Below are 22,213 nucleotides of genomic sequence, written 5' to 3' on the forward strand. Positions count from 1 at the left end.
ATCATGTACCTGAAATATTAGTGTAACTGTCTTACCTTATACAGGAGCATATATGGTAACTTTTAAAGTGTCTAAGGTGCATGCAGAGTCTCTAGCCTTAAAGTACCACCTGTCTGACCTCCTGCCCTGCATGGTGAGTTCTGTGGTAAAGCAGTGAGTTCCTGGAAAAGATGCTCCTGTCCTGCAGGAGAGGTAATGTCACAGGCTCTGCACAGGTCTCCACCCTCTCTAGCCTGTGCCCTGTGTTGGCTGGTTAAATAGAGAGTCCCCATGCCTTTTTCAGTGCTTTACCCTTGTGTCTTTATTTACAGTGCAACAGCTATCCCCAGTCAGACCCTTCCCAGGGTCTCCTGGCCCGTGAGGTTCCTTGCCTTTGGTGAGGAGACAGAGATGTAAGCCTCCTATCCCCTCTCAGGCTAGCCTCCTGACTGAGCTTTCTCCAGACCTTTTATAGCCTGGAGAAAGCTCAGCCCAGCTGTCTCTACTTAGCTCCAGTCATTGCTGTGAGCTGGCCCTCATTAGGGCCTGCAGCTGGGCTCTCTGCTGGCTGCCCGGGCCCCTGTACCTGGCTTTCCTCCCAGAAAATAGGGCTTGACTAGCCTTTTGGCAGGGCATTCAAGGGGTTTTACCCTAGCCCTGCCGCAGGTGGGATACCCGTTTGTCCAATGCAGAACTTCTCCAGTAGTCAGTTTTTATTCTCTCCCTTGTGTTTTCCCTCGCTGCTTATCCTTTCGTTGTGTGTGATGCTCATTTGTTGTGTCTTCTTGCGATTTTGATTGTAAGCCGTCTGTTGCAGGGTCTCCTTTTTCTTTTGCACAGCATGTAGTGTAAAGGGGGCCCTGACACAGAGTTCTCTTGGCACTATTGAAATATAGATGATAAATACTAAGAATCCTCTTGTTCTAAGTGTATAGGAACTACCTGGAAACTTCCTCCACCTTTCCGTTCATGTAATCACAGTATTTAACATTCCTGTTATGTGCCTCAACCCAATCACCTTTAACTCGATTGTTCTGAGATTACTTATCTGGGAGGGATGGAGGTTCATAACGTTAAATGGGTTTGAAATTACTGCATTAAATATCTGTAATTGGGGTTATTGTGCTGGACTAGCTGAGTCCTGGGGTTTGCAGTAGGCAGGAATTAACAGGGATGTGTTCTTTTTGCTGTGGTTGCTAGTTGTGCAGCAGTGCTTTTATTTAAAGAGCCCACCCAGTGCACCTTTTAGCAACGTACAATGGAAATGAATGGTCAATAAGACTTGGGGATTGAACCTACTTTCTGAGTCCCTGGTTTACTCTGAGGTGCACAATGAAACCCTCTGGTTATAGTGAAGCAGTAATAATGGGCTCTTATGTAGAGTTGTTCTGCCTATAGATTTCATAGTGCTTTACAGAGGAGGAAAAGTAACATTTGTTCCCATTTTATCAGTGGGGGAGCAGAGGCACTTAAAGAAGTGTCTTGGCCCAAATCACATAGCAGGTCAATTAAAGAGCTGGGAATAGAACTCAGGACTCTTTGCCCCCAAACCAGTGCCTTGTCTGAGAGTACATTGCCTCTCTTTCACTCCGTTGACATAAATATCCTGAATTGTTTCAGCGTGTTTCCTGCAAGGAGAAGATAGAAACTGCAGTTAGTGTGACCTCAGCCTGGAAGGAAGCTGCATTGTTTGTGTGGGGGAAATCCACGAGGCGAGGGAGCTAGTGCAGAACACGATACTCTGGCACTAGCCAGTGTTCCCTGACCAGTGCTGTGTATTGGTATTGCAGAAAGCTCCAATTTCTCCCAACATGGTACGTCCCATTTTCAGTGTTGTTTCCAACATGCTGCGAGATCCTGCTACCAGAGCTGTCTCCCTCCACCCACAGTGTGGTTAAAACACAGTTAGGATAAAAGCAATTTTAAGTGGTTCCCTAAACTGCACTATAAAAATGGCCACACTGGGTCAGACCAGCAGTCCATCTTGCCCAGTATCCTATCTTCTGACTGTGGCCAATGCCAGATGCTTCAGAGGGAATGTACAGAACAGGGCAATCACTAAGTGATCCAGCCCCTGTTGTCCTGTCCCAGCCATGGACTCTCTCTGATAGGCTGTAGCACAACTTGATCCTGCCCATACTGAAGACATGAACATTGTTTTAGACATAAGTTGTAACAGGATCCTCCTATGCTGTAAAAATTGTAGTTTAGATGGGACCTTGGTGCTGGCATCAGAACTTAAAAGGAAGGCTGCTTAATAATGGATGTGGGGGAAGTATGAGGGTTTGAAATGGCGCCAACATCTGAATAAGGATATCGGTGTGGGGAGGAGATGAAAGAGAAGTGAACGAAGGGAAAATGAGGAGAGGTTTCTAGAGATGCATGAATGAGGAGAGGAAGCACGAATCAGCTTTTGGTTTCTCCTAAGTGAATCTTTCAAAGCACACGTGCTCGTTTCTATGAGTTGTTCCATGGCAATTGCTGTAGAAGTCACTTATGCAGGTGGTTAAAAGCTAAATGTTTCAAATTACCACTTCACTGTTTGCTTGTGAGGCACAGCTATAGACCAGACAGCTCCCTGCTCAAAGGATCTTAGAGGCTAAGTCAGACGAGGCACAGCAAGAAATGAAAGACGGGGTATGGTGGCATGGGACGAACAAGTGACATGATGAAAAAACCACGCCCTGTACTTTATATACGCATCTTGTTTTCTCGGTGAGTGTGCATTGTATTTTGTCATGTTAATACATTATCGTTTGAAGGAGCAAAGTCAATTGAAGATGCAGAAATGGAAATGTGTTCTGTATGGAATGCTGCTGAAGAGAACTACATGTCAAGGAGGGCAGCAATGTAAATCAAGCCAGGAAAATGTGTTCTAAAAATGTCTGTCTGAAGAACAGATGCAAGCCTGTTGGCTTGTTGCCGCCACTTGTTCTACTGAAATTTGTGATAGTGACTGAAGTTAGCAAGCCTGTCTGGTGCTGTCCCCTCCTCTGCCAGCGTGGCTTGTTATCGGAAAATTGACTATAACAACAACATAATTGTAGTCTTACTCTACCATATCTGCTGCTCCAAGCATTTTCCAATCACAAGTGCCTGCTTTATCGACAAACAGGTCTTTACTCTGTTGGCATCAACATAACTATGAATGGGTGAGCTGGATTCTGTTCTACTTTATGCATCACCAGCACAACCATAAGCTAGATTCCCAGCAGATTCTCTTCCTAGTGATGAAACGAGAAGCAGAAAGAAGAGTTATCAGATCCCAGTGGCTGTAAGACTAGCACTTAGAAAAATCATCTGTTGACTTGCAAATGGAAGCCATTGCGAGAAAGTTACTTGACACTGTTTACCTTGGAGTCCCTTTTCTTGCTTAAGGAATCCAGAACTCTGTTCTGGGGTCTTCCACAGTCAGATGTACCCATTGTGCTTTTAAGGGCAAACTTTGCTGTTAATATTTGAATATTTTTTCTCATTTATTTAAATGGGGGGTGTGTGTGTGTGTGTGTGTGTGTGTGTTTCTTAAGATTCCTATAGATGAATCATCTCTTCCCAGCAGTGTTAACAGTTGTTGGCTTTTCTATTAGAAGTCAAATTGTGTGAGCTTTAGCACTTGACACTTCAGAAAAAGGAAGAGTTCCCCTAGCTTGAAACTTGGCATATCATCACCTCCATCTGGGAGTAATTTTTAATTTTAAAAAACAAACTGTAAAAAAACAAAACTATAAAAACAGTTTGGCCTTTCCAGTGCATTATAAAAGGATTCCCAACAGTCTCTTAAGGCACTCTTCTGCTTTCATATATTTAAACTCTATGAGATGCTATCTATTATGCTGCAAAACCGGTTACAAAAATGTGTTGTAAATACAAAATCGTGCTTTAAGTCTTCTTAATATGTATCATTCAGGAACAATTAATATTGGAAATGTGTAAACAGCAAAGAATTTTTAAAAATAGTCACAGATCCTGTAACATGATATACAGTAGCTTAGTTAGCTAATTATCAGAGGGTAGCTGTGTTAGTCTGGATCTGTAAAAGCAGCAAAGAATCCTGTGGCACCTTATAGACTTTCACCCACGAAAGCTCATGCTCCAAAAGGTCTGTTAGTCTATAAGGTGCCACAGGATTCTTTGCTGCTAGTTAGCTAATGTTATTCTGGGTCTCTGATAGCAAACTAGAAAATAAATTATATAACTAGGGTTGCCAACTGTATAATCACACAAACCCAAACACCCCTTCCCCGTCTCTTCTCCGAGGCCCCGTCCCTCTGCTCACTCCAGCTCCCCTGCCTCTGTCATTCGGTCTCCCCCACCCTCACTCATTTTCATTGGGTTGGGGCAGGGGGTTGGCGTGTGGGATAGGGTTCAGGCCCTGGGCTGGGGTGTGGGACCGAGGGGTTTGGTCTGTGGGAGGGGACTCAAGGCTGGGGGTTGGGGTGCAGCAGGAGGTTCGGGGTGTGGGCTCTGGGAGGGGGGTTGGGTATGGGAGGAGGCTGGGGCAGAGGTTCGGGCAGAGGTTTGGGGTGCAGGCTCTGACCAGGCAGCACTTACCTCAGGTGGCTCCTGGACTCATGGGCGGCCAGGCTGCTTTGCGTGCTGCACCTGCCCCATTGGCCTTGATTCCCCCTTCCTGGCCAATGGGAGCTGCAGAGTCGGCGCTCGGGGTGGGGGCAGCATGCAGGGGACCCCCTAGCTGTGCCCCCTCCAACGAGCCACTGCTGGACATGTCACTGCTTCCGGGAGTAGCACAGAGCCACGGCAGGTAGGGAGCCTGCCTTAGCCCCACTGTGCCGCCAGACTTTTAGTGGCCTAAAATCTCCTGCTTTGGCTTTAGTTACCACCAGGAGATTGATCCCAATTCTGGGAGACTCCTGGCCAAACCAGGAGGGTTGACACCCCTATATATCAGTGGTCCCCAGCCTTTTCCAGGTGGCGGGCACCGAACAACAAGCCACTGAGGACCATGGCCGGTGGACAAACATCTGCCGAAATGCCGCCAAGAAGCAGCAATGTCAAGAGGCATCGCCGCCAAAATAGCGGCATTTTGGCAGCGATGCCACTTGGTGACACCGCTTTTCGGTGGCATTTCGGCGGATGCTTGTCCGCCGGCTAGTACGTGGGCAACGTGTTGGGGACCGCTGCTATATATAACATTTTTTTATGATTTTGTAAATTCAGACTTGGTGGATGTGTGGGCACATCACTGCCCTCTGCTGGAAGGAAGCTAGCAGAGGAGTTTGGTTTTGGTTTGTTTTTGAAACTAGCAAGCTGTACTTCAGATTCCCTGCAGTGTATCTTTGGGCATGGGTTTTCAGCATTCCAGACTGTAGATAGATTTTGCCTATCTGCTCCTGATGTTTCAGTGTCTTTCCACTTATTAGCTCATGTTGTCAATTACTCATAGGAGGAGGAGGAGGATTTTCCATCCTTTATTCATCAGCCTGACTCAGCAAACTTTCTCCCTCTCCCTAAGAGAGCTCCCTTGATTAAGTCGTTCCTACATCATGGAACCTCCTGGGGAGGAAATGCTGCCAGGTTTAATGAGCAGAAATGGCAACCAACGTCAGACTATATTGGCCTCTTGAAAGGATCTTATTTCACCTTCATTTCATCATTTGTCTGTTTCAGATGAGCTTGTTTAGAGCTGCATCTGATTTTTAAGTATGACATTTTCTGCAGCGTGGTTATGCATGTGCAGAAGTGTGGAGGTGGGAGGCCGACTCACTAGAGAAGCACCACAGTTTCTGGGGCTGTTTAACACTCACCCCTCCTATGTCTCTTTTTGATGTGCTGCTGTTGGTAAAGCCTTGTTCATGTTCTGTTCCTCCTTCACCCCAGGCCACCCGCGCTCCAGTAATCATGGGAGGTTTTAAAAAGGCCTGATTCTGGGCAACAAGAAATCATGATTATGGAAATCTGAATGTCTCATTCAGTAATCAGAACATGTATTTATCCACCACCTGTTCAGAATGCTCTCTCCACGCTGCCCATGTGTGAGCTAAAGGAAATTTAAACGGAACATTACTTAAATGTGCTTGCTCTGAGATAAATGACTATGTAAAACTGGCACCTTCACACTTACCATCATTGTTTTTGTTTTATTTCATGCTGTTCATGTGCAAATAAAGTCAGTGTCTTGTCCAAAAGGAGCATGTGGTCTAAATTAGGTTGATAACATAAAGATGATTATATAACAAAGGGTCTTATACTGTAATTAGATTAGATTCTGTTTTTTAATATAGGTGGGGCTGGTAGCGAAGTCAATTATCAAGGTTTTAATGACACTTCCTATTATTAGACCCTGTTTTCAGCTGCTTATAATTTTGTCAACCTCAGTTAAGCAGTTGAGCTGGTATTTTCCATGCTGGGTGTCTTTCTGAGGCTGGACGTTTTTGGAAAGATTCATCCAAAAGAGTTCAGCCATTTCCGAGAATGAGGGTAGGATTTTTTTTTTTGCAATGTGTTTTTTTTTAAAAACCCGGCCTCTGCCTTTCGTTTGAAAAGCCCTAGCACCCCTATGACAAGTCTTTTGCTCTCCCTATGAACATCGGCCAAAACTTGGCTGTTATAAACGTTTGCAAAATCTCAGTTTACACATGCTCAGTAGAGACTTCTTAGAGTTTAGCAATTAAAATCTCCAAAGATTCTGTGTACCCTGGGCATGCTCTGTCCCCTCACATCTCCTAGTGCTGACCAGATTGCTCATCCCCACAGAGCAAGTAGGCCTGCTCTATCCCTGGGTGTAGGAGCTGAGAAGGACTTTCCTTGTCATTTCTGCTTTGGGGCAGAGGGGAGCTGGATACTGGAACAGTTAGCAGTGAGCCTGTCTCACCTGTGCTCTCAGTGACCCTCCAGGCAGCATGAATGAGGAAGCTAGTGAGTAGGAATATGCTGGTAACATTTCCTCTGTCCCATATGACATTGGGGAAACCGATAACAGAATACTGTCTAACTCTGGGGTCTACATTTTAAAACAGATGTTAAAAAATCAGAGACTTTACCATAAACAGCCACAAAAATGGTGATAGAGTTGGAGAGCATGCTTTACAGTGAGAGATTTAGGAACCTCAATCTCTTTAATTTATGAAAAAGAAGATTGAGGGATGACTTGATTACAATGTCTTAATATCTTCGTGGGGAGAAGATACTGGGTACTAAAGGGCTCATTAATCTAGCGGAGAAAGGGAGAACAAGGACCAATGGATGGAAGCTGAAACCAGACAATTCAGATTAGAAATTAGGCACAAATTTTTAACTGTGAGGTTGACTAACCATTGGAACAAACTACCAAGGGCAGTGGTAGATTTTTTTGGAAGTTATGCTTTTGCCAAACCCAAGTTACTGGGCTCAATATAGGGCTAACTGAGTTAAAATGAATAGCCTGTGATAGAGAAGAGGTCAGATTAGATAATCTAGTAGTCCCTTCTGACCTTAAAATCTGTGAATTATTTGAATTACAGTGGCTCCTAAAAACTCCAACCAACATTGGTTGTTCCTATGTCTTAGGTGCTGTACATACCACGATAAGAGAATGTATGTGTACCTCAAAGAGACAAATACACAAGACCGACAGAATTTGGGAGGAAAGGGAGCTTTCTTATCCCCATTTTATAGATGAGGAAACTGAGGCATGGAAGTTAATTCAGTTGCTAGGGCCTAGAATAGAGCCAGAACCTGAGCCCTCATCTTGTAGGTTCAGTTCTAGAGTTAAGTGCAACATTCAAAGCATCTTGGGAGACAGTGTCTGAATATGTTGGCCTGTGCAATCAGGCTTGTTTCATTAGGATTGCTTGTGAACATTGGGCTCTCTTAGCACTGGTTTGGCGGTGTTGGGCTGCTGGGCTTAATTTATTTCCCCCTCCCTCAAAGAAAAATCCCATAGAACCATTTTTGGTTTTGAAAGCAAATTATATGATGAGTGCAGTGGAGTTTCTTTTTATACAGATAAAAATGCTGAGATTTTTGCGGTCTCTTTCCTTCATATTTACATACTGCACAGTAGACTCTTCACTGGAAATTTAGAGTAATTTTCTTTAACAGAAGCGTTGCTGCTTAGACATATTTGCTGCGTTGCCATTCTCTCCACTTTTATTATTTGACGTGAACGGAACTTTGGTCTATCTGTCTGCTTTGCCTTAGTTGCTGACCATGTCGACTATCCCCTTCTTAAATCCTAATCTTTTGTGTCATCCCAACTGGTGAAACATGGCAATGATTCGTAGCAGTGCAAAAAGTGGATTATGACTTCAGGTGAGGAGGAATGAACAGTGAGAGAGGAACCTAAAAATCCAAAGATCCTGTTCTCTCTAAATAGCTCCTTGAATATGAGCTGTGCATGTGGGTGGAGTTGTATCTTTGTGGAAGCCTTTTCCAGGCTTGGTAGGGAAGCATCAGCTGGGACTTTGTGACTGACAAATCCTAGAATTAGATCTAAGCTAATGGGTTTCCTTATATGTTCTCTGTTCTCCGCGTCATCTGTTCTCCACATCTTCTCCTGTATCCTCCTGCACCTCAGGTGTATAGGGTGTTCACCAGTTTCCACCATTTATTTCGGTCTTGTGCTGGTCTGCTCAGGCTTCTGAGTGTCATGTTGATGAGTTTGGCTTCAGTCCCTGTTGTTCTGCATAATGCTTCTCTAGGTCTCTCTCTTTTCCTCCGCCTGGATGGAGTTCATATTATCACTCAAAGTGGAAAAGTGCAGTAGCCCTGGCACTACCACCCACTGTAGCTGTGGTTCAGGAGCACAGAATACTGTCTTGGGGAGAGAGACAGCTGGGAAGAGGGCTTAGAATCTGCCTGAAGAGGGCACTTGGAAGGCAGATAGAGGAGGAGGTGAAAAAAGACTGTGATCAGGTAAGCAGGGTATTGTCCAGAGGAAGCTGTGTTAAAGGAAGCTGGACTGTGAAGGACTGTGTACATGGAGCCCAGCCGTGAGGTTGATTGTTGGGACACTGACAGAAGAAATACAGTTTGGGTGTCTGGGTGTAGCCCTCCGGATGAAGAGCTGTTATTCACCGGTGGACCTGCTGGAAAAAGGCGTGCTCATTGCAATGTCAAAGCAAAGGAGCATCCCCAGCTGGAGCGAGGGACAGGCAGGACAGCTGGGGTGAAGCTGGACTTTGCAGCCAGGCAGAAGAGAGGTCAATTCCCTCGTGAGGCCACACAGTGTGGTGTTTAGAAAACTTCAGTTGTGATGGTAATTTACAGTTTTATTACTTTCCTGGACAATATATTATTTTTACTTTATATTATTAGTCTATTATTTATATTATTTTATTGTTCCTGCTAAGTTTCTAGGTTTTTCCTTCATACAGTTTAAAGTTTTAAGACTCTGCTCCATAAAGGAGGACATAGTACTTGGTAATACACCTCTATCTCGGTATAATGCTGTCCTCGGGAGCCAAAAAATCTTACCACGTTATAGGTGAAACCACATTATATTGAACTTGCTTTGATCCACCAGAGTGCACAGCCCCCTCCCCACCCCCCGGAGCACTGCTTTACTGTGTTATATCCGAATTTGTTATATCAGGTGACGTTATGTCGGGGTAGAGGTGTACCATGCTAACTCTCTTCTGCTTCCCTCTTCTGCTCTCATCTTGGGGCCATTATTCCTCCCTTCTTTTCTTATGCCAGATGTCCCTCCTCTCTTACTGAGATTACCACCTGGTAATCTAAGTGGCAAAAATCTTGGGAAAATTAAACTAGATTGGGGGATATACTATAGGGAATCATTCTGTGTTGACAGTGGAAGGACTAGACAACCTTACAGATCTTTTCCCAGCTGAAGTCTGTGAAAACATTTCACTGTGATATTTCTTCTGCAAGGAGCTAATTGTTTGTTCATATTCTTCAGATTTATTTGTTATTTTAAATAAAGGCCTTTCGTAGGGTGGGATCAAAGTCTTTCATTTGCTCTCTATTCTGCAATAAGGGAAGCAGATTTTAATTATAATGTTTTATCCATTCCACTCACCGGGGTGGAAACTAAATGGATTGTTTGCTTGCTGTGTCTGTACTGTGTCTCATTCTTGAATAATAAAGGATGCAGCAAACACTGTGTTTCTAGCTCTATTTTGAAGTGTTCTGCTAAGAAATAGTAATATGCTGGGTGACTTGTATGTTCAGCTGAAGCATAAACATTCCAGACCATGATAGCTAGAGAGCAAACAGAGGTATTGGATCCAGGTGGTTATGTTGCCAGTTGTGTGTGACATTGTTAGTATTCACCCAGCAAACTTTCTGCCCTTGAGAGCTTTAATGTCTTGCTTTGTATATTTCAGAGACAGGAGCACTAGATATCCCTTAGATCTGACCTTGTTTGGGATCTCCTGTGGGGACCATCCTAGCTAAGTGGGCATCCCAGGAGCCCACTTAGCTGCATCCCTTGGCAAGATGACAATGTGCATAAAACGGGAAATGACTGTAGCATCTGTAATCTTTGTCATGGATGAATGGCCCACAGAGGCTACATATCCCCACTCACCATGCCCTGCATCTTGATCATGCCCGCATTCTGCTCAGATTGAGGTGGAGCAGTGCATGCTGGGAACTGTAGTTTCCAGAGGGTGGATATTGGTATTAAAGCTCTTGGAGGGTGCATTGTAAATACCTGAGTAGTAGCAATTTTATTGTTGAGAGCAGGAGAGTGAGAAAAAACCTTGAGCCTGGTAGCACCAGAATCCAATGCTGTACAATGTAAAAATGTTCGGCAGATGGATGAGAAAAATTAAAAGCAACTTGAATCTTTTTGTTTGGTTGGTTTTATTTTGTTTGTTAAAGCAGAAAGTGCCTTGCAGGAGAGAGAGAACAGATGGAAGGAAAGGGGAGGGGTATAGCAAGTGTGTACAATAGCCTGGAAAAGGTGAGTTTGAAGAGTGGAGTGGGAGAGGGCTTTGTGATCAAGAATTGGGAAGGTGTTTTCCCACATAGGGGAGGGGCTGCCTCAGAGTAAGCCAAGAAAATGGAGGGGGATTATATGAGTAGGAGTGAAGGAGAGGAGAAGAAGAGGGGATAAGAGCAGACAATTTCTGTAGTTAAACATCCTGTCCTATGTTGCTGTAGTGTGGAAGTAATTGTCTGTTTTCTTTCCCCTGCTGAACCCCGGGAACCAGTGGCAGCTGATGAAGATGGCCCAAGAAAGTATCTTCCTGCGGGAGAGGGTTTCACAACTATTCTGGGGGAGAAGGGCCACAAAAACTGTCCTGTGAATTCAGTCATTATACTCTACATCAGACTCCTCTGGGAACTCTTCCTCTTTCACATCACTCTCAAATCCCCAAGTGCGGAGGTCATCTCTCCCTTTCAAACAAGGAGGGGCTGGGTGTGATGCTCTCCAGCACCATCGACTGCTGTGTGGACTGAAGGGGTCACTTGAGAGCAAGTCTCTCATTGTGCATGCACTCACTGAGCTGACTGGCTTCTCAGCACCTCCATGCACTGGTGGCCAAGGAAGTGAGGTATTGAGTTTGGATATCCCTGATGGTGGCGTTTTGAAATTTCTCTGTCGTTGAGATCAGCTAAATCCATTCTAAGTGAGTGACCTAGATACGAAGGTTGTGTAGTCTCTGGCTTCTGGTTGCTAAGCTCTGTAACTTTGTACCTGAATCTGAGTAATGGGGATCTGCTTGCTCAGGGGGAAGCTTGTTTTTCTGTCTGTAGAGTTATTCTTCCATGAACACGATGCTTGCTGAGTCTCTCTGCTGCAGACATCTGTCATTTGCTTTTCTCCTTTGGACAATGGAGGCGAGGCACTTGGTTAAAGGTTGACACTGGTGTGAATGACAGATGTCTGTAAACATTGTCTCTGCAATGTGTGCAATTCCTTTCTGGTTTTGTGCCAAACACAGCCCCCATTTGCCTGGCAAAACAACAGAGAATAAAGACTGGAGCGGCAAGAGAAACGTAACTTGAATGTTTCTTTAAAACCTTTTGTTTCACAATGTTTTTGTAAAGCTGAATATCTCTTTCCCCCCTCCCCCAAGATTCCTATAATCTTTTAAGATCTTTGGGAATGCCACCTCCTCAAACAGTAACACATCAAAAGAGTAGCAGTAGGACTGTGGAGTTCAAATATCCAGATGGTGTAGGGAGTTCACAGGGCTCTGAGTCTGTGCCCTGAGAACAGATAATGTCTTGATGAGAGACCATCTGACAGGCTTTCTTTCTTAGCTGAGTTTTCACATCTTACAGGTGACCTGAAAATCTTTTTATTAGAAAAAATCGCAAAACTTAAAAATCTCAGGATTAGTAACAGATGCAGTGTGTGCATAAACATCCTAGTATGTTTGGACAATGTGTGTTTCATTTGTCTTTGTGGACACTTAAAGCACACAAGCAGAAGAAGGGATTTAGGTTCTGGCTGTCTCTGTAAGGGAAAGTGCAGAACCCTGAATTCTGTTCTGGGCAAGTGAGTGAGTGCACACGTGGTGGACTTTGTGGACTGACGTAGAAGTTCTTCCTCTGGTTCCTAGTGAACGAGCTTCCACAGCACACAAACCTCTCCGCTACTGGCCTCTGTCGTTGGCCAGGAAACCCAGGGAAAATGTGGGCAGTAGAGAATGCACTGTCTTCTCCTTCTTAGTAGACAGTTCTTCCTCACTGAGATTGAGACTGATTTGCCTGTTTCATATCTAGGATGAACCCATTGATGTCAGTGGGTTATGGGTTAAAGGAACGAATTTGACCTATTAATATTAAATTATGCAACTAAGGTTTCCTTCCATCACTGTAGCACAGGAGTTGCAACCTTCAGCATGCAGCCCACCAGGGTAATCTGCTGGCAGGCTGCAAGATATTTTGTTTACATTGACCGTCCGCAGGCACGGTACCCTGCATGTGCCTGCGGACAGGTCAATGTCCACAAAGTGTCTCTTGGCCCAGCAGCGGATCACTCTGGTGGGTCGCGTGCCGAAGGTTGCCGACCCCTGCTGTAGCATCTGATTAAATACATTCAGAACATCAGTTCCTTCCACTCAACTCTGAAGCACCCTTCCTCTCCAGATTAAAGCCAGCTGTACTTTAGAGGAAACAAATACAGCTGCTTTACTTTCCAGGTCAAGTGCCTAAGGCTGTTTTGCGATTTGGTTATTAAGCAAAAACGTGCAGAGGAGGACATCCTGCATTATGCCCTACAAGTGACAAGACGTGGATTCAGCCTCATTTTCAGCAGTAGTAAATTCTATAGACAAGGACTGTCTGCTGAGACTGCTGGGCAGACTGCAGGTTCGAGCCTGGGAGTCCCCATCACTTCCACTGCCCTGCACTGTCCATTGGTTTTTATTAATTATTTGTGTTCTGGTAGCACCTTGAGTCCCTGCTCAAAATCGGGGCCTTGTTGTGCAAAGTGCTTTGCAAACATAAAGACAGATGCAGTCCTTGCCCCAAATGACTTGCAATCTATATTCACAGGCAGATGAACAATATAAATGCAAAATACTAAAGGTACAACGCTGCCTGATTGCATTTCTGTTTGTTTGGTGTTTTTGCTTTCTTGTGTTTTTTAGTTCCCCCCAAACCCATTCCCCCTTCCCCTCGCTTCTTAGGAGCCCACACCAACTTCGCTGCTCTGTTGCTGACAAAAAGTGCCCCCTTTTCACCCTGTCCACTCCCACAGTAATAGCTCCTCTCCATTTCTCTCTTTGGTTGCTAGAGCTTTAAAATCAGGATTTGGAAATAGGACCAGTACTGGAGAAGCAGTCAGCAAAGAATGCTGAGCATTGGTGCAATGTACTCTGTCCCTCTGCTTGACTGAGCGGGCAGCTGCATATCAATCTGTTGTTTCTAGGTGGATCTCAGGGTCAGCCTGAAGTTGTGTCTTTCACACTAAGTGTAGTCCACTCTAAGAAGAGCATAGATTTCGTTTCCAGTCCCTGGCAATCATTTATGTACGGTCTTCTCCATCCCCTGATAATGAGCCATTGCATCAGAGTCCATCCCCTTGCAAGGCTGTGCGGTGATCCAGCTGATGAAAGGCCCATCAAATATTGAAGTAGATTAAAACTTTTATTAGAAAATATTTCAAATTATAAAACACATAAATTGTTGAATACATATACCAAATATCCCCAGGTGTGTCACTTCATGTGCATTAAAAATGATATAACCATGGATAGGAAAAATATATGAACCGATGATTGCTCACAGAATGTGGGATAATGTTTCATTCTCATAGCTGCATATCCAGCATACTACACTTGATCTTAGCCAGAAGGCTAAGAAGCCGCATGTAGGCTGTATTGTCATGTCACTGCAGTTACAAGGCAGATCCGTACTGATTTGTGCTAATGACTGGGAGAGCCACTATAGAGTTGGGTTTTTTGTTTTTTTGTTTTTTTTTTAAGAGCTTGGCAAAAGCCAGCACCTGCTACTTGTTGCCATAATTATTTCCTGTTCTGAATACAGGAGATGACTATGGTAACTTCAGATGCTACCATGTGGTAGCTTTGAGGTATCAGTCAGCAAGGTTTGGTGCTTCGGTGGCTTTTCTTGTACAAGCCAACTGTGGCCAAGGCCGACTTCTAATAGTAACTTGCTAAAGGCTTGAATATTTTGGTGGTAGGCACTGTTCCAATGCCTAAACTAGCTAGGCAACTGCAAGGAGCCGAACAATCAAAGAACCAGATTAATGCAGCACACCTTGTCCTTCACTTCTGACAACCTACCAAATCATTGGTGGTACCTTTTTAAATGAAATCTTGGTAGTGCTTTTCTGTGAAGTCTCTACTGAGAAGTGGAGAGAAATTGCCATTCTTTTTGTGGGTGAGCTAAATTCAGGTTAACTAATGTAGTATCAATAATAATTATTATACGCTGGAAGAGTTACATTGTCAAATTTGGACTTCAAGTTCCTTAAGGAAGGAACTTGAGTTTATGTCTGTAAGGGACCGCATATCTATGGCACTGTATAACTAATATTTACATGCTGTTTATTTAAAGCTGAAATATCTTAATTGTGGCCTAAGTTTTTCAAGGGTACAGTGACTTTGCGTACCTCAAATTTTGGCTGCCCAATTTGTCCCTTTAAGATGCTTCAAGTTGGGCACCCAAATCACTAGTCACTTCTGAAAAGTGCTACCATTTAGGTGACCTAGGCAATGGCCTAGGGCGCCAGAATTTTTAGGGGGCGCTATTTTGCTGGGGGGGCGGCACGCAGGTCCGATGGACCTACCGCAGTCATGCCAGCGGACGGTCCGCTGCTGGAAAGGCTCCGGTGGAGCTGCCGCAGTCATTTCGGCGGACGGTGCGCTGGTCTAAAGGCTCCGGTGGATCTACCGGAGTCATGCCTGCGGCAGGTCCACCGGAGCATTTAGACCAGCGGACCACCCGCCGGAAACACTGTGGCAGCTTCACCGGGGCCGCGGGGAGCGGCGAAATGGCCGTCCGCCTAGGGCGTCAGAAACCCTGGCGCCGCTCCTGGTTTGGACTAACGTGTTTTTTTAAAAAGAAGTAATGCACCTTTTTAAAGCTTGCAGTTCAGATACTTTTACAGACTGCTGTTCAAACAACCTGTCCTATGATAACTGCTTAAGGCGGTATGCACATACGTGGATACACACAGTGTTCTTTGCTTGTTTCTGAGGCATATATTATGCAGTGAATATCTAGTTAAGTTCATCAGCTTTGCTGATTGTGAACTAGAAATCTGCCTGGAGGACTCTGCAAGGACTTTTCAATTTGAAAAAAGAAAATAAAAGAAAACATGGCTCTTAAGTTCCAGATTTGCAGTCACGCTGTCGTCTTATGCTCATGGAAATCTGCCATGTCTTGTGTTTTGCCAAGAGAAAGAGGGGCTAGGTTTACGTTGTGTTTACTTGGGAGAGTTCTTACTTTGTAGCAGGAAGGCCAAGTGCTTTAGTGAACTTGGGAGCTATTTTTCTGCACGCGAGAGAGAAATGAAGTGGGGGGAGCCTTTATAAGAAGTTATCAGTCTTGTCACCAGGGTCCAACATATCAGCTACCAAACCAAAGAGCGAAGGGAACAGGGGTAGGGCTGGGACCACGTGAAAGGCTGTGACTATGGAACGTATTAATGAAAGTAGCCTCTCTAGAGTGCCTCTTCAATTGGTGTGGAGTGAGGGAGATGAAGATGAAGATGTTCTGGCTCTGATTTATGTGCTGCAGTACCATTTTTGGTATGTCAGAAGTGTCAAAAGCCTGTGTGTAGGAGGGTGAAGGCAGGATGTGGATGGCCCTGATGAGCAGCATTGTTACTGGTTTTTAACAAAAGGAAATGCCGTACAAAGCAAAAGTGTCAGCTGCTACACAGCAATCCAAGCTGCAGTAGAGCAGGGTTATTAAAGGGCATTTGTATCAGATCTCTCTCTGCTTACCTGCTATGATCAGGGGAGATTGTCTGCATCCGCAGCGTGTGTAAGATGGAGTTATGAATTGAGTTTGGGGAAAACTGATACAGAAAGGTAGTGTGAGCTGTTGGGCTCAATGCAACAATTGATAGAGGAAATTCTCTGGCATGTGCTATGCAGGAGGTCAGACTAGCTGGTCCCTTGTGAAATCTATGAAAGAATTATTATACTCAGATTATTTTATGACAGGGAATAACCAAAGAAACCTGATTTCTCAGCTGTCAGTTACCACTTAATGGGAGTATTGTTCTGTAAGGGGAGTTGACAAGCTAGAGGAGTTTACTTTTGAACTAGATGACTGAGCATGGAGCTGGGAATATGGACCCCTGGGTTCTATTCCTGACTAGCTATCTAAGGATTTATAACCTCCCATCTCCATGGTATCTGGATAAGACACAGACATAAATGCCATGCACCTCTATAGCGATATAACGCTGTCCTCGGGAGCCAAAAAATCTTACCGTGCTACAGGTGAAACTGCGTTATATTGAACTTTCTTTGATCCACTGGAGTGCGCAGCCCAGCTCCGCCTGGAGCACTGCTTTACCGCGTTATGTCCGAATTCGTGTTATATCGGGTCTCATTATATCAGGGTGCAGAGCCGCCCAGAAGATTCAGGGGGCCTGAGGCAAAGCGAGGGAGCGGACATAAAAAATAAAGTGCCACCTGCTACGAAGCTTGTACTCACCGGCCGGTGCTCCAAGCCTATGGCGGCGGCGGGTCCTTCACTCGCTCCGAGTCTGTGGCGGCGGCGGCGGGTCCTTCACTCGCTCCGAGTCTGTGGCGGCGGCGGCGGCGGGTCCTTCACTCGCTCCGAGTCTGTGGCGGCGGCGGCGGCGGGTCCTTCACTCGCTCCGAGTCTGTGGCGGCGGCGGCGGCGGGTCCTTCACTCGCTCCGAGTCTGTGGCGACGGCGGCGGGTCCTTCACTCGCTCCGAGTCTGTGGCGGCGGCGGCGGCGGCGGGTCCTTCACTCGCTCCGAGTCTGTGGCGGCGGCGGCGGCGGCGGGTCCTTCACTCGCTCCACGTCTTCAGCAGCACTGAAGGACCCGCCGCTGAAGTGCCGCCAAAGACCCGGACTGCTACCGGGTGAGTAGCCAGGGAAGGGATTTTCGGCCAGGGCTCACGGGGCCTCTGCAGGGCCTGGGGCAAATTGCCCCACATTTCCCCCCAGCAGCCCTGTCGGGGTAACGGTGTATTTGTGCGCAGTGTAATGATTGCTTACTGCTTCTAACACTTATCAGTTATTCCCCTGTAGATGTCAAAGTGCATTACAAAGTGGGTGAGTCTCCTTACCCCTCATTTCGTAGAGGAGGGATACGGTTTGGTGAAGTGACTTACCCAGGGTTACATAGCAAGTCAGTGGCATAACTAGGGACTAACCCAACTCTCCTAACTCTTAGTTCTGTGCCTTTTTCTGAACCATGCTGTCTATATAACTGGGCACACTGCTCTTTCATAGGGCTTGTGATCCTCTGACTAAAAGTGTTCATTAGTTGTTTTTTTTTTACTGGTCTAGCTATAGCAGTGAGAGGGATTGGGCTGGGCATCAAAACCTGCCACATGGCCAGTTGGCATCCAGCGTGCGAACCATCTTTTCCTGCTGGGCTGAGTTGGTATTCTGGAGCTCTACTTTCCCCTTGAACACTCTGGTTTGTTAAGGAATAAACAGGACTGTGTGCTCTGTCCCAGAGCTCTCTGCATCATGTCCCCCATTGAATTGCCATTCACTCTGGACCTGATCCTGCGAGCTGCACGGTGTTCTCAGCTGCCATGTGACGTCATTGGGAATTGGTTGCACTCAGCACTGCAGGATGGTGTCAGGAGAATTCCAGGCTGCCTTTGCTAGTCCCTTCTTACCCGGGGTTCTAGCACGTGGGAGTGTTCAGGCTTGGGAGAGACCGTCTCATTCTTCTTCGAGTGCTTGCTCATGTGTATTCCACAGTAGGTGTGTGCACTCACCACGTGCACCGGTGCCAGAAGTTTTTGTCTCAGCAGTACCTGTAGGGGGAGCTATATTGCGCTATAAGGGGAACCACGCGCTCCCCCACCCTCAGTTCCTTCTTGCCGCCAGTGAAGGTGCATCAGAACTACTTGCCCCAGCTTCGCTGCAGCTCGTCCCAGAACTCATTTCCTTGTGAGGAGTACCTGTGTTAGTTCAATAAGTTTTCAGCTTAGTTAGTTAGTCTGTGCCCTGGGCCCCAGGGTTTAAATCGTGTGAGTCTTGCAGGCGTTTGATGCCCAGAAGTGATCTGCATGCTGATTGCCTCCACTTCCTGGGTGAATCCCACATCAACGACCGCTGTAAGATCTGCAGGTCCTTTAAACCTGGAACTGAAAAAGAGACATTAGACTTGGGGCCCTTCTCATGGAGTCGGCACTGTCCCCAGCCCCGGTGTGCCAAGTGGATCCGGCACCAGGCACCTCATCTTCGGTACAAAGTGACCTCCCAGCACCTTCCAGTGGCCGGCACTGCTCCCCATCTAAGAAGCAGAGGAAGGCCCTATCTTCTCAGAGGCATCGAGACAAACCAGGTGGTGAGGCTAGACCCGCGTCAGGCAGCCCCAGTTCCCCCCCTGGGCTTTAAAGCTCCGACTTAGGTTGAGTGAAGCAGCCTGGTTGCATCAACTCAGGCCTCTCCGGATGTCCGGATGCCTTTGACGCCGGGTGTACCCGGGTGGCCCCCGAGAGGACCCTCCTACCAATAAAGTTTGCCTTCAGCAACTGTTTGTGTACATTCCTTGCACAATGGTCATGAATAACATCGGACCGCGGGTGCTCAGCACCATTTCCCAGGGTTACAGGCTACAATTTGTCTCACACCCACCCTCCCGCCCTCAGACTGCAGGGGGGACCCATCGCATTTACCCCTGCTAGAGCAGGAAGAGGGTTGGTTCCTGAGCTTGGGAGCTGTGGAGAAGGTTCTGTGGGAGTTCTGGGGAAAAGGGTTTTACTCCTGTTACTTCCTTATCCCTAAGGCGAAAGAAGGGCTCAGGCCTATCCTGGATTTACGAGACTTCAATCGGTTCATGGCAAAATGCCGGTTCCACATGGTCTCTCTGGCATGCATCATATCCTCTCTGGACCCTGGAGATTGGTATGTGGCCCTGGACCTTCAGGACTCATATTTCTATGTCCATTTATTCGAAGGGCACAGATGCTTTCTTTGCTTCCTAGTGGAACAGGACCACTATCAATTTACAGTCCTCTCATTTGGCCTGTCCACCACGCCCACGATGTTCACAAAATGTATGGCGGTTGTGGCGGCCTACTTCAGACGCCAAGGGGTACAGAGCTTTCCCTACCTCAACGACTGGCTACTCAAGAGCAGCTCGTGGTCCCAGGTACAGAACCATGTGGAGCTGCTATTGGGTATGTGTGCCAACCTAGGCCTCCTAGTAAACGAGGCTAAGTCGACACTGGTTCCAGTGCAGCGCATAGAATTCATAGGCGCTCTCCTGGATGCCTCCAGGGCCACAGCCTCTCTTCCCCTGGACAGGTTCCAGACCCTGGGACTCATAGCCTCGGTCACGGGCCACATGGCGGCATGTACATATGTGGTCCACCACACCAAGCTTCAGATGAGGCCCCTCCAACTCTGGCTGGCCTCAGAATTCTCCCAGGCCCAGGACAAACTGGACAAAGTCCTCTTGGTACCAGTGCCGGTGATCGCTATGCTACAATGGTGGTCCTGCCCGGTCAATAGGCTCCAGGGAATTCCCTTCTGGGACCCGACCCCGTCACTAGACCTAGTGTCCAATGCGTTGAATTTGGGCTGGGGGGCCCACGTAGAGAATTCACAAACCCAAGGGATATGGTTGGTCTCGGAGTTGTCCCTTCACATAAACATCAGGAAACTCAGAGCAATATGCTTAGCCTATGTGCGTTCAGCTCACAACTGTGGGGCAAGGTGATCAGAGTACTCATGGACAACTCCACCACGATGTTCTACATCAACAAACAAGGCAGTATGAGGTCCTCAGCCCTTTGCCGGGAAGCCCTCAGCCTCTGGGAATTCTGTATAGCTCATGACATCTCCCTGAAGGCTTTCCTCCTGCCAGGTGTCAACAACACACAGGCCGATGGCTTGAGCAGAGTTTTCGCCTCCCAATACAAGTGGTCACTCCACTCGGAGGTCACTCACCAGCAATTCTGAGTACGGTGCACTCCCCAAGTAGACCTGTTTGTGACCTGACAGAACTGGCGTTCTGTTCCGGGGAGGAGGAACGTGATCTCAGATGCCTTCCTCCTGTCGTGGTTGAGTCAACTCCTTTACACTTTTTCTCCATTTCCCCTTACAGGCAAGGTCCTGGCGAAAGTGAAAATGGAGAAGGCATGTGTCCTCCTGATCACCCCAGGCTGGTCCCGGCAACATTGGTACAAGACCCTCCTGGGCTTGCTTGTGGCCCCTCCATGGCCATCGCCGCTCCACCTGGACCTACTCTCCCAGGACCAGGGCCGCCTCCTCCACCTCAACCTGGCTGCCCTCCATTTAGAATCACAGATTATTAGGGTTGGAAGGGACCTCAAAAGATCATCTAGTCCAACCCCCTACTCAAAGCAGGATTAATCCCCAAATCCCTAAATGTCCCCCTCAAGGATTGAACTCACAGCCCTGGGTTTAGCAGGCCAATGGACAGCGGGATGCTCAATGGCTAGATGCGGAGGAGACAAGGTGTTCTGAAGGGGGTCAGGCATGTCCTCCTAGAAAGTAGGAAGCTATCCACGTGCCAAGCCTACCTAGCGAAGTGGTCCAGGTTCTCCAGGTGGGCGGGAGAGTGGGGTACTTCCCCAATGGCTGCCCTGCTCCAGCTTATCCTTGAGTACCTCCTTCACCTTAGAACTCAGGGCCTGGTGCCTTCCTCTGTCAGGGTGCACCTGGGGGCTATTTCGGCATTCCATCCACCGGTCCAGGGCTGCTCTGTTTTCTCCCATGCCATGACTGGACGTTTCCTCAAGGTGCTAGACCGGTCCTTTCCGTATGCTAGAACCCCTGTTCACCAGTGGGATCTAAACTTGGTATTATCCCACCTCATGGGGCCCCCGTTCAAACCCCTGGCCACATGCTCATGGTCTCAACTTTCATGGAAGGTAGCCTTCCTCATGGCTATCACGTCACCCTGGCGGGTCTCGGAGCACAGGGCCCTGACCTGTGACCCCCGCCACACACATGGTCTTTTACAAGGACAAGGTGCAGCCCTGCCCACACCCTGCATTCCTCCTTAAGGTGGTCTCCACCTTTCACGTGGGCCAGGACATCTTCCTGCCTGTCCTCTGCCCCAAACCTCATGCCTCTAACAAGGAACACCGCCTCCATTGCTCGATGTGCACAGAGCGCTAGCTTTTTATCTGGATTGGACTAAGCCGTTCCGCGGTCCTCGCAACTCTTTGTTGCTTCAGCCGAGCGCATGAAGGGTCAACCGATCTCCACCCAGAGGCTTTCCCGGTGGATTACGTCGTGCATCCACACGTGCTCCGACCTAGCAGGGGTTCCCTCACCACCTATCATGAGGGCGTACTCAGCAAGGGCTCAGGCCTCGTCGGCTGCCTTTGTGGCCCATGTCCCTATCCAGGACACCTGTAGAGCCGCTATCTGGTCCTCAGTACACACGTTCACGTTGCACTATGCTATTATCTCCCATGCCAGGGATGACTCTGGTTTCGGTAGAGCTGTGCTTCAGCCAGGGAATCTGTGAACTCCTACCCACCTCCATCACACACAGCTTGCAGTCACCTACTGTGGAATACACATGAGCAAGCACTCGAAGAAGAAAGGGCAGTTACCTGTTCTGTAACCGGCTTTCTTCGAGATGTGTTGCTCATGTCTATTCCACATCCCGCCCTCCTCCTCTTCTGTCCGAGTTGGTCCGGC

The 22,213-nt window shown here is 47.2% G+C and overlaps 1 protein-coding gene across 6 annotated transcripts in view; it reads left to right on the forward strand.

The window, feature by feature from the left end:
* The window catches only part of EXTL3 (exostosin like glycosyltransferase 3), a 242,982-nt gene that overhangs the window by 117,489 nt on the left and 103,280 nt on the right, over positions 1-22,213 (forward strand). Inside the window, exon 1 of one of the 6 annotated variants that reach the window (XM_030555172.1) lies at positions 17,408-17,430. The exons of the other annotated variants lie outside the window; for them this stretch is intronic. The gene's annotated coding sequence lies outside the window, so the exon portion shown is untranslated. Of the gene's footprint in view, positions 1-17,407; positions 17,431-22,213 lie in introns of those variants that run through there. 6 annotated transcript variants of the gene reach the window in all.

The sequence above is a fragment of the Gopherus evgoodei genome, chromosome 3 (assembly GCF_007399415.2).
Source record: "Gopherus evgoodei ecotype Sinaloan lineage chromosome 3, rGopEvg1_v1.p, whole genome shotgun sequence".
Lineage (NCBI taxonomy): Eukaryota > Metazoa > Chordata > Testudines > Testudinidae > Gopherus > Gopherus evgoodei.